This window comes from Squalius cephalus, assembly GCF_949319135.1.
Source record: "Squalius cephalus genome assembly, chromosome: 2".
NCBI lineage: Eukaryota > Metazoa > Chordata > Actinopteri > Cypriniformes > Leuciscidae > Squalius > Squalius cephalus.
The window spans coordinates 6,167,369-6,180,358 of NC_137123.1; the positions used below are offsets into that span (position 1 = coordinate 6,167,369).

The following is a 12,990-nucleotide window of genomic DNA, read 5'->3' on the forward strand; positions in this document are numbered from 1 at the left end:
TGGGGGTGGATTCACCGGACGATGAATCTCAGATTGTCCAAGAGAATGGGCGAGAACGGTAATCTGTACGTAACCGGCCATTATCGAGACTGTACTCTTGTCTCCAATCGATTGGAGAATGATCAAGACGATCCATAGGGGCATCGTTATACAGACGCTCTCTGTCACTTAAGCGGCAATGATAAGGGTCTGTTGTTGGTTGATAATAAACATCATGAGACCGCATACTGGACCGCAACATAGGTGGATCATCTGCACATTGCTGACGGATATCAGATGAACGAGGTGGGCGCTGTGGAACATTAGCATCATAATGATGATCATACCGTGGCGAATCATTCTTACTACTATGTGGATCATTATACGAAGGGGTCGACATACCTGAATTAGACAGACTATCACTAAACCTGCCTGTTCTCTTTAGACTGTCTGTAAGCTCCTCAATGAGATCTCGCTCACAACTGCGAACTGTAAGGAGGGATTCATCTCTATGTGGCACCAAAGGAGTATGTTCTGTCTGACCAGAGTTTCCATCACCCTGAAATGACTCCTGCATACTAGTAGACTTTGGTGTGGATGACACCACAGCTCCTTCATTCGTAAGCCGTTGCTCAGATAATGAAACCTGGGAAGCTAACACAGGAGAGTTAACAATCATATCAGATATGCGTTGCATGTCCTGCCTCATTCGCCTGTTTTCCTCCCTCATTTCACGCATAAAACTAAGCATATCAGACTGCTCATCTGCAAATGCTAGCTGTTTCTGAGGATAACTAACCTCATAGTCACGCAAATGTGTTGGTCGTCTTGTTTCTCTACGAGGACGTACAACCTCTGGCTCTATAGCTTCCTCACTAGTTCTGGACATCATCGCTAAGGTGGTTATAGATCCGGCTCGAAGGACCATAAAATGTGTTGAAGGCTGTAGAATGCACTGATTGCTATTACGGTTCTAAATCACCTTAGAGTATTAATACACAATTAATGTCCAGTAACTAGGAGAGGAGCAAAGAAACCAGAGTCAAAGATCAAATTCACTCACTGTATTGATTGATTGATATTCATTTTCTCACAATGTCAACAAAATGTAAATATCACAATAAACAGCTTAGGCCTACGTAAAATAAACAAACAATAAAAACGATGTGGTTATATTCAAAAGATACAATTATATTCAGAGAGAGCAACGAAGTGGTGGTAATAAGTAAGTGTACTCAGTTTTAAGAAGTCCCAAGTATGCCAGAGGAAGTCCACTTAATGGAAGAAGGGTGCAGATGTCAAGTCGATCCTCAGACGAAAGGGTTAATTGCTGCGATGTTCAGTGTGTGTGTGTTGGGTTTGTGTGACAGGTCAGCTGGACAAAATGTAGATGAACGTGTATGTGTGGTTCTATAATAAAATAAACAAACTCAATTAGTTTCTGTTACAACTCTTACAATAAAAATGCTGCGTCATTATCACTTCACGTGATTGAACGTGAGAGGCATCACAAACTTGTGATACAGGTATAATATAGCAGCTGTTCTTTTATAACTGAATAAATATCTTATTAATGCATTAAACAGAATATCAAACAATCATTATTAGACAAAATAAATGTAAGATAATCACTTACAGTCTGCAATGACGCACACGCGAGTGTTCACCACAGAGAAATCCAACAACCTCAGGAGCGATCACACAACATCAGCCGCCCATCACATATGAAATACCAAACTGCTCACCAGCTATATTATCGATCTATAACTTTATGGCCTTCTGATGCACCTTAACTCGTCTCGTTTGCTCACAATAATAACTCGCGCCACATTTCTTCACTCTTTCCTCCATTGCCGCGAATATGCGATCTCGCGTCATTTTTTACAGAACTCGCGAGACTTCTGATTCAAACCCCGCCCACTCGGCAAACTCAACACTTGAATGGAACAATGTAAAACTATAATAACAACATAAATATAAAATGACCATGCCCTTTTGCACAGTATGGTACAACAGTACAGTGAAGATGCGGGCAGGATCGCAGTCCAAGTGTTGCGTAACATCAAACAAAATGATCTTGCACATCGCCTTGAGTTGAAACTTAAGGAAGGTAAAGAAAAACCTGTTTATACTGGTTTAAAGACTCTGGGCCCTATCTTGCACCCAGCGCAATTGACTTTGTACACCGACGCATGTATCATTCCTATTTTGCACCCGCGCAAAGCGCGCTTTTCCCTCCACAGAAGCACGTCGCTAAACTAGGGAATGAACTTGCGCTCCCTGGGCAGTTCAGCGCAAAAAATGAGGTGTGTTCCGGCGCAAACGTTCCCTCATGCTATTTTGCAGGTTTAGAAAACAATTGCGCCACTAACCAGGAAAAAATAGTTTAAAGTCAGTGGCGCGTTGCGCATGTTATTCATATGCTATTTTAAGGGCGCATGCTTGGCCATAATCAATGTAGCGTGTGCACAACGCACATACACTTTGATTCTCTCATCTACACAGAAGCAGCAGTTTTCATTTTTGCAAATCATACATTATTACGATAGATAGATCGTAGAGCGTTGCTCTCCTTGGCTGTGAACCGCTCCTGGCGCGCACCTGGCAAATCCGCCGTTATAATAGTAATCCGCTTTAGAACAAGAGCGCCTGCTCTTAAAGGGAATGTGAGATGACGCTCTGATTGGTTTATTTCACGTTACGCCCAAACCACACCTATGAATAATGAAGCTACTTCAGACCAACCCATTTTAGATTTGCGCCTGGCCCACAAAGTTACTTGCACTTTGTGCTTAGACACTTGCGTTTCAGATTGTTAAAATAGGGGGCCCTGAGTGTAATGCTCTAAATTATATACGGTTGGGAAAAAATAAATGATGTTTTATTAACAAAGTTCGGGAGGAGCACGTTCAAATAATCAATCAATCAATCAATCAATCAATCAACTCATCAAACAATTACCATGTCTACCCTATCAGCATGAGAGGAAGCATATATATATTCACTCTGTCAACTCACCTAAATTCCTTGACAGTTTCAGCATCCCTCCACCACCCCGACTCCTCACTCTTGGCTTGTTCTTTCACAGCCAGGAATACGGGGGGAGTACTCTGGGTTCAGGCCAAATACCGAGCCCGGAGCCCTCTCCTCGGACAGCACGCCAAATACGCATTTATTCTATCTGACTTATTTGTAAGTGTGAACTCGTGAAAGATAAATGTATATGAATGGGACATTTTTCTGTACATGAACATAGTATTCCCAATGTTATGTTATATTGTATTAGAAAGGCAGAAAAAATATTTATTGCAGACTTTCTATTTTTCTTTGTTCAGTGGGTGGTTGGTTCATTTTTAAATATACTGAATACACATGATGTGTATATTTCTGTCTTCAGCTGATCCATCTGTTCAGGAGGAGAGCAGAAATGCCCCAGTGTCTGAGGAGGAGCAGCCCATCCAGTCCAGTCCAGTGCAAGTCCAGTCCAGTCCAGTGTGAGTCCAGTCCAGTCCAGTGTGAGTCCAGTCCAGTCCAGTCCAGTCCAGTGCGAGTCCAGTCCAGTCCAGTCCAGTCCACACACAATGACTCCATGCAGCCGACAGTTGAAGACTGAAATTCTTACAAGAGAGAAAAAAGAAGCAAGTATCTCTGTTTCTAATCACTTTTGACTGATTTTTGACATGGATCAGTGTAAACATTAATGCTCCTCCTAAGATACCCAATTCTAATGTTGCTCCAGACATTGGTTATTTTACTTCTGCTTTAATTTTGTTCAGTTTGGATTGTGTTTCATAGGTTTATATCCCAAAGGACAAGTCTCAGAGGAAACGTTTAGCTCTGCTAATCACCAACATACAGTTTGAGCACTTAAAACACAGGGCTGGAGCAGAGAGAGACGAGGAGAACATGGAGTGACTGCTGACGGCTCTGGATTACAGTGTTGAGAAATACACAAATCTCTCTGGAACTGTGCGTACAGCCTCATGAAATTAATATTATTAATAAATATCAGTGAAAGTCTTTGTGATGTACTGAAGAAGACTTTACAGAGTACTCGACTTTTGCATTGTCAATGCAAGATCTTGATGCACCTCTTAATGGAAATAAGTTTGTGATGTTATGTCCTATACACAAGAACATCCCAAAGACTTTCACTGAGGTTTAGCTCTGGACTCAGAGGAGCCGATTCATGTGTGGAAATGATTCTTCCAACCATTCTTTCACAATCTGAGCCTGATGAATCTTGACATTGTAATCCTGGAATATGGCCATGATGTGTCTTCATACATGCTTGTTTAAGAAATAAAAACCACACACTCCATTGGTTGGGTTAGAAGAACTGTCGCCAAACATATAACATGCTAGAAACATAATAATAACTGCAATAATGATCCAATCATATACTTTTAAGCATTTGCCTATTTAAAACAGTGACTTTTTTGTTTATATATATTTTTTAATTATATATATATATATATATATATATTTTTTTTTTTTTTTCACAGGAAATAGATACAGCAATCAAGGACTTCGCTGCATGTTCTGAACATGAAGACTCGGACAGCACCTTTGTGGTTATTATGTCTCATGGGAAAAAGACCTCATTTAGTGAAGAAACCATTTTAGGTGTCAACTATCATGAGAGGGAAAACCCCGATGTGTCACGATGTGGTTTTGTGTCCTGTCATGTTTAGTGGTTCCCTGTCTGTCTATTAGTCATCCCAGGTGTTTCCCATTAACCACGCCCCCTTGTTATCCTGTCTAGCTCGTTTACCCCTGTATTTAAGCCCTGTGTTTCAGCCATGTCTTTGTGAGTTCTTGTTTGACAGTCTTTGTGTCAACAGTTATGCTGTCGTTCGGTTGTTCTGTTCCTGTGTTCTTGTCCTAGTTTGTTCAAGTTAGAATCTATTTAATAAAGTGTGCTGCAACTGGATCTTGCTTCATCTGTACCTCAACCGCACCTCGTAACAGAAGAACTCACCAAACCTAGATCCAGCAGCCATGCCTACTTGGAGTCCTGATGTCCAGATCATCCGTCTTCGCCAGGAGAATCGCGCCATCAAGGATTATGTCGCAGAATTCCTCGAGCTGGCACATCTTGCACAAATGAGCACCCAGTGCTTGATGATCTTCTTCCGTGGGGGATTATCGGAACCACTCCGGTCTCTGATGCCCGAACCTGATCCGCACGGGTCTTTAGAAAGGTACGTTGACCTGGCCCTGTCGTGGAGCAGTTCCTTGTTTACTGTGGGCGAGGAGGAGAAGAAGCTCCCTGAACCCGCAATGTCCCCTCAGACCGCGCTCCACGTCTTGCCAGCAATCAAGCCAGCCACCAGATCGGTCTATGGCCGTACAGGACCGATCTCTAGCGTGGCCGATTCCCCGCTGATGTCAGCACGTGCTGCCACGAAGGCCATCATTCCAGGGTCTCGTCCCGCCGAGCCTGAGCTTCACGTCACGCCTGCCGAGCCTGAGCTTCACGTCACGCCTGCCGAGCCTGAGCTTCACGTCACGCCTGCCGAGCCTGAGCTTCACGTCACGCCTGCCGAGCCTGAGCTTCACGTCACGCCTGCCGAGCCTGAGCTTCACGTCACGCCTGCCGAGCCTGAGCTTCACGTCACGCCTGCCGAGCCTGAGCTTCACGTCACGCCTGCCGAGCCTGAGCTTCACGTCACGCCTGCCGAGCCTGAGCTTCACGTCACGCCTGCCGAGCCTGAGCTTCACGTCACGCCTGCCGAGCCTGAGCTTCACGTCACGCCTGCCATGCCTGAGCTTCACGTCACGCCTGCCGAGCCTGAGCTTCACGTCACGTCTGCTGATCCAGAGACTGTTCACGTCGCTTCTGCTGATCCAGAGACTGTTCACGTCGCTTCTGCTGATCCAGAGACTGTTCACGTCGCTTCTGCTGATCCAGAGACTGTTCACGTCGCTTCTGCTGATCCAGAGACTGTTCACGTCGCTTCTGCTGATCCAGAGACTGTTCACGTCGCTTCTGCCGATTCAGAGCTTCACCCCAGTCCAGCCGAACCTGCACTTCACGCCAGCCCAGAGTCTTCTTCACCGCTGGTCCCGCCCAGCTCAGAGTCCTCTTCGCCGCTGGTTCTGTCCAGCTTAACGCCCTCTTCATCGCTGGTCCCGTCCAGCACAGAGCCTTCGCCGCTGGTTCCGCCCAGTTCAGAGCCCTCTTCGCCGCTGGTCCTGCCCAGCTCAAAGCCCTCTTCGCCGCTGGTCCTGCCCAGCTCAAAGCCCTCTTCGCCGCTGGTCCTGTCCAACCCAAAGCCCTCTTCATCGCTGGTTCAGGATTCTATACCGGGGAGCCTCCCCAAGAAAATTTTGGGGGGGGGGGGGCAATAGGCCTCCGGACCAGCCCGATCCGTCGTGGCCACCCGAGGGGTCGTCGTCGCCCGAGGGGTCGTCTCCGCCCTGGCCGCCTGAAGGGTCGTCTCCGCCCTGGCCGCCCGAGGGGTCGTCTCCGCCGTGGCCGCCCGGGGGGTCGTCTCCGCCGTGGCCGCCCGAGGGGTCTTCTCCGCCGTGGCCGCCCGAAGGGTCTTCGCCCTGGTCGCCTGCACAGCCTGATCCGCCCTGGTCGCCTGCACAGCCTGATCCGCCCTGGTCGCCTGCACAGCCTGATCCGCCCTGGTCGCCTGCACTGCCTGATCCGCCCTGGCCTCCAGTCCTGCTACAGTCTCCAGGCCCTCTGCTGCTCCACGGGCCTGGCCCTCCATCCCGCCCCCGAGACCGCCTCCGCTTCACCACCCTCCTGAACTTTTTGTTGTTTTTATGGGCGTCAGGAGCCGCCCATAGGGGAGGGGCTATGTCACGATGTGGTTTTGTGTCCTGTCATGTTTAGTGGTTCCCTGTCTGTCTATTAGTCATCCCAGGTGTTTCCCATTAACCACGCCCCCTTGTTATCCTGTCTAGCTCGTTTACCCCTGTATTTAAGCCCTGTGTTTCAGCCATGTCTTTGTGAGTTCTTGTTTGACAGTCTTTGTGTCAACAGTTATGCTGTCGTTCGGTTGTTCTGTTCCTGTGTTCTTGTCCTAGTTTGTTCAAGTTAGAATCTATTTAATAAAGTGTGCTGCAACTGGATCTTGCTTCATCTGTACCTCAACCGCACCTCGTAACACGATGATTACTTCCGTGTTGATGACATCTTCTACAATCTGAACTCAGAGAAATTCAAGCCTGCTTTCATATTGCTATTTCCCGTTTTCTCATTACCTTTTTCTTTATTTAGTACTGCATTGTGTGTCCATTTCTCTGTCCAGAACACCCAGGAGGTTACTATTGCTCTGGTCGTTGGGCACACAGTGTTGGTTGGGTGCACGTGAGCAAAGATTTCGTCTGTTTTATGTCCAGCCCCCCTGGTCAGTTTACTGTATGTGACATGATTGCTGAAATGAGATTAATTTGTAGCTCGCACAAGTGTTTGTCTGTTCACGAATGTCTGGTAAAATTATTAAATTAATGATTTGATGTGTGACACCACTCAGATGTGTGACAAATAAAACAGTGCTGTTGTTTGTTTGGTTTTATACATATAAATGCTTAACTTACCCTAGATTTATCTCCACAGGTATCACTTCGTACAGAAATAGTATCAAAGGATCTTTTTTTGTCAACTACATTCAATTCAATTCAATTCAAATTTATTTGTATAGCGCTTTTCACAATACATATTGTTTCAAAGCAGCTTTACAGAAAGTGCATTTCAGAAATGTACATTGAGAAATACAGTTAGTTAATCATGTATTGATTTAGGGCATAAACATCGGCAGCGTCGAGTCGTCTCTTCACAGGCGCCGAGTCGTCTCTGCACGGGTGTTGGAGAATCTGTAGTTTCCATGAGAGGCTGGATACAAACTGGAGCTGACGATCTGTATTTACCTCGGGACTAGCGTCCCGAGATAACAACAGAAAAGCATATGGGAAATAATTAGCGTAGCTGCTGTTCGCAATATTAATGCATTCAATCTGATTCAACTGTAGTATAAAATGTAAGTATTATGTGAATGCCTGGCTGAAGAGATGCGTCTTTAATCTAGTTTTAAACTGGGACAGCGAGTCTGAGCCTCGAACAATATCAGGAAGGCCATTCCAGAGTTTAGGAGCTAAATGTGAAAACGCTCTCCCTCCTTTAGTGGACTTAGATATCCTAGGAATGACCAGAAGCCTCGAATTTAGTGATCTTAAAGAGCGCGATGGATTGTAGGGCGATAGAAGTTCCGTTAAATACACGGGAGCTAAACCATTTAGGGCTTTATAGGTCAGTAGCAATACTTTGTAATTGATACGGAACTTTATAGGTAACCAATGTAGAGACGACAGAATTGGTGTTATATGATCGTATTTTCTTGATCTAGTAAGAACTCTAGCGGCGGCATTTTGGACTAACTGTAGCTTGTTTATTGAGGATGCAGGACAACCAGCTAATAGAGCATTACAGTACAGGACACCCTTCTAAATTAAAGTTGTATTGTAAGAGGTTTTGTGGGCAGTTTTTTGGACTAATAAGTAATACCTCCGTTTTATCTGAATTTAATAGCAGAAAATTACATGTCATCCAGTATTTTATATCTTTAACACACTCTGTTAATTTAGATAATTTAGCGTTTTCATCTGGTCGTGATGAAATATATAATTGAGTGTCATCAGCATAACAGTGGAAATTAATTCCATGTTTTCTTATAATATTACCAAGTGGCAGCATATATATTGAGAATAGCAGAGGGCCTAACACAGATCCTTGCGGTACACCGTAGTTTACTGACGTTATCTTCGATTTTTCCCCATTTACGCAGACAAAATGGTATCGGTCAGATAAGTATGATCTGAACCAGCTTAATGCCTGTCCCTGAACACCAGTGTAGTTTTGTAGTCGGTCTAAGAGTATTGTGTGATCTATAGTATCGAACGCAGCACTAAGATCAAGTAAAACTAGTATTGAGATACAGCCTTGGTCAGAAGCTAAGAGTAAATCATTTGTGATTTTAACGAGCGCAGTTTCTGTGCTATGGTGTGGCCTGAATCCAGACTGAAACTTTTCATAGATATCATTTTCTTGCAAGAAAGAGCACAGTTGAGCGGACACAACTTTTTCTAGTATTTTAGACATAAATGGAAGATTTGAAATGGGTCTGTAATTTGCTAGGTTATTATGATCTAATTGTGGTTTCTTAATAAGAGGTTTTATAACTGCCAACTTGAATATTCTTGGAACATGACCTAAGGATAAAGACGAGTTAATAATATTGAGAAGAGGCTCTTCCACTACAGGTAACACTTGTTTCAGTAGTTTAGTTGGTATTGGATCTAATAAACACGTTGTTGGTTTAGATGCAATGATAAGTTTATTTAACTCTTCCTGTCCTATAGTTGCAAAGCGCTGTAATTGTTCTTGCGGGGTGATAATTGAGGCTGAATCATAAGACACCATTAAAGATTGTACATTTACAATTGTGTTTCTGATGCTTTCTATTTTCTCAGTGAAGAAATTCATAAAATCATTACTACTACACTGTAACGGAATATTTTGCTCCGGTAGCGTCTGTTTATTTGTTAGTCTAGCGACGGTGTTAAATAAAAACCTAGGATTATTTTGGTTGTTTTCTATGAGTTTGCGGAGATGCTCAGCCCTGGCTGCTTTTAGGGCCTTTTTATAACGTGACATACTGTCTTTCCATGCGATTCTAAAGACCTCTAGATTAGTTTGTTTCCATTTACGCTCTAAATTACGAGTTTCTCTCTTTAGAACATGCGTAACACTGTTGTACCATGGTGCTTTAATTTTCTCTCTAACCTTTTTTAATCTAATTGGTGCAACGATGTCTAATGTACTAGAGAAAATGGTGCTCATAGTGCTAGTCATTTCCTCTAGTTCATCTGTTTGTTTGGGTTCACTGAGCAGCTGAGATAGATCAGGTAAGCTATTTGAGAAATGATCTATAGTTGTTGGAAGGATTGTTCTGCCTGGTCGATAACGCGGCGCAACATGACAAATTTCAGCGGTACGTAATATGCAAGTGACCATGTAATGGTCAGTGACTTCATCACTTTGCGGTATAATATCTATATCGGTTGGATCGGCTCCATGTGATATAATTAAATCTAGCGTATGATTAAGACGATGAGTGGGACCAGTTACGTTTTGCTTGACCCCAAAGGAGTTTAATAAATCTGTAAACGCAGCCCCTAAAGCATCATTTGAATTATCTACGTGTATGTTAAAATCTCCAACAATTAATGCTTTATCGACATTGACCAAAAGATCTGAGAGAAAGTCTGCAAACTCTTTTAGGAAATCAGCGTAAGGCCCAGGCGGTCTATATACGGTAGCCAAGGCTAGAGATAATATGGATTTCTTTCTTACATCTAAGAGAGTAACATTTAGCACAAGTACTTCAAACGAATTAAACCTGTGACCTGTTTTCTGAGTAACAGTAAGAATATCTTTATAGATTATAGCAACACCACCGCCACGACCAATCAGATGGGGCTCATGCTTGTAACAGTATCCAGGAGGAGTAGACTCATTAAGACCGAAATAATCATTTGGTTTAAGCCAGGTTTCAGTAAGGCAAAGTACATCGAAACTATTATCTGTGACCATTTCATTTACAATAACCGCCTTAGGTGTAAGCGATCTGATGTTTAAAAGACCTAGCTTTATAAATTGTTTTTGTTCACTAATATTGAGATTTTCTGGTTTAATCACAATTAGATTTTTCTTAGATCCTGCAGTAGATTTATTATTTGATCTCACTAAACGAGGAATAGACACAGTTTCAATATAATGTTCTACATTGGTACTTATATCAATTAAGTTTGGACAGCAAAGAGTGTGATTTGGACTTTGACTTACTAGTCATATGGTGTGTAGCGTCTTGGAGATGTTGTCCGACAGAAGAGCCGCTCCGATTCTGCTGGGGTGAAGGCCATCAGCACGGAAGAGCCTAGGTCGCTCCCAGAAAAGATTCCAATTATTTACAAAGAGCAGTCTCTGTTCATTACACCATGACATTAACCATTCATTTAGAGCAAATAATCTACTGAACCTTTCGTGTCCTAGTCGTGTCTGGGAAGCGGTCCAGACACGATGATCGTTGTTTCAGGCGATGTACTGCGTACCGTCTCGATCAGGCTCCTGTAGTCCTTCTTCAGAACCTCCGACTGCCGTAGCCTGATGTCGTTCGTTCCCGCGTGCAGCACGACAGCTCCGACGGGCTCGTCACCGTTCAGAATCCCGGGAACCTGTGCAGCGACATCGAGAACACGAGCACCAGGAAAGCAGTGAGTGCGAACCTTACCTTTACCTATGGTAGCACGGACATGCCGGACGATGGAACTGCCGATGATCACAGCGTCGCATTCCGTCTCGCGTAGAGGGGAGAAGCGGTTCCGGGTGGAGATCTCGAAGACCGGGAGGGGCGGAGAGGTCCTAGCTCTGGTCCTGGCCCGCGTCTTCCGCTGTGGAATCACCCAGGGTCCATGTTGTTGTGTCGGTGCCGGAGTGAATGAAACCAGGGATGATCGCATCCTGGGCAGAGAAACACATGGAGTAGACGAGGTCGGAGTCGAAAGGTTACTAACCACTGACCTGTGAGCATCGGCGCGTGATGTTTCAAGCGCGAAACGTCGATCTCGTAGCTCGGCCTGTCTCTCTAGTAGGTCGCGGATCTGCTTCTCCACGGATTCCAGCTCTAACTGCACAGAATGCAGCTCGAAGGTGTCCTCACCTGCACTCAAAGGTAACGTTAGACACACATCCGTTATATTCGCCATTATAGCAGATGTGCTATAATGGCGAATTATAGCTTTCAGTGATACGGGTGTAAATAAGTCGATCGATAGGCGCGACCACGTGTGTAATGCTAGCGGGCTAAGGCTAGTAGCGGAAGTTCGAAAGGTTGGATATATGTAGCGATATCAGAGCAATCCGATTGTTTTTTAAGGAGAATAGTATTCCAGATATGTTCACACGCTATAAAAAATGAAAAAGTTCGTTTGTAAAAGAGTGTAAAGAAGAAAAACAAGGTTTCTGAATTAATTCGACGGAGCTCCAAACACAACAACGCACTCAGTCGCGACGCATGCCATTGTGGAGGTGTTCTGTGAAAGGGCTCATGATGATAACATCATGGAACTGTTCAGGAAGGTAAATGAAGAACATTTAAATTGGTTTACTTTTCCAATGGTTTGATTTTGATTTTTGATTTTTTAAAAGAACAGTACTTTAAAGTAAAGTACAGTTTTTTCACTTTCAAATTTATTTATTTATTTATTTTTTTTATAGGTCAGCTCACGCACGGATAACGACCCACGTTTCCCACAGCAGTGCAAAATATTGCCAAGTATAGAAAGAGTCACGCTTACAAAAAAAATATAACTGTTCCCTGGACTTTGAGTATGTGCAGTTTCAATCACACTTTTATGGCAATCTCTAATTCGACATCTAAACAAAAAAAAAAGTCTAAATATGAAAAAAGAGTGTGTGCTCTAAAGAAATGTGCTCTAAATTTGTTTCTGAAATTAAATATTTAAAGTTGGTAAGAGTAATACTGAGCTCAAGACATAAATCTATGCTGTAATTAAAATTATGACATTTATTAATTTATATATAACCTAATTAATTCGTCATTTTTATATATCATTCTTATTTTTTTTTTTACTTGATCCCATTTAATGAAATTTCATCATATACTTCTCTATTACCATATTATTGTATTAACGACATAACCGATTAATAAGTTGTTGTCCACCCATGTCCATTAAAAATGGAGACAATGTGCAGTCAATTTTCCACCCCCCTTGTTTGATATGACAACATTTACAAATCTTTGATAAAAATGCAAATGAATCAATAAATCTTTTCTAATTTGTTGCCATCACTGTCTCTTGCCTGCTTATCCTTCTGCATTTGGTTGAAGCCTGAGTTAACTCATACTGAAGTTCTGTTCATATGTTGGCATATTTGAAATTAAATCTTGGCATGCCATCATAGGGTTGAGTTTA

The 12,990-nt window shown here is 43.4% G+C and overlaps 1 protein-coding gene and 1 long non-coding RNA gene across 2 annotated transcripts in view; one reads left to right on the forward strand and one right to left on the reverse strand.

The window, feature by feature from the left end:
• LOC307154461 (protein NLRC3-like) overlaps positions 1 to 12,990 on the reverse strand; it is a 143,138-nt gene that overhangs the window by 112,450 nt on the left and 17,698 nt on the right. The gene's annotated exons all lie outside the window — the stretch shown is intronic.
• Positions 3,514 to 4,628, forward strand: LOC307154552. Its single transcript, XR_013820371.1, has 3 exons — positions 3,514 to 3,617; positions 3,775 to 3,948; positions 4,485 to 4,628. It is a non-coding gene; the product is annotated as an uncharacterized lncRNA (long non-coding RNA).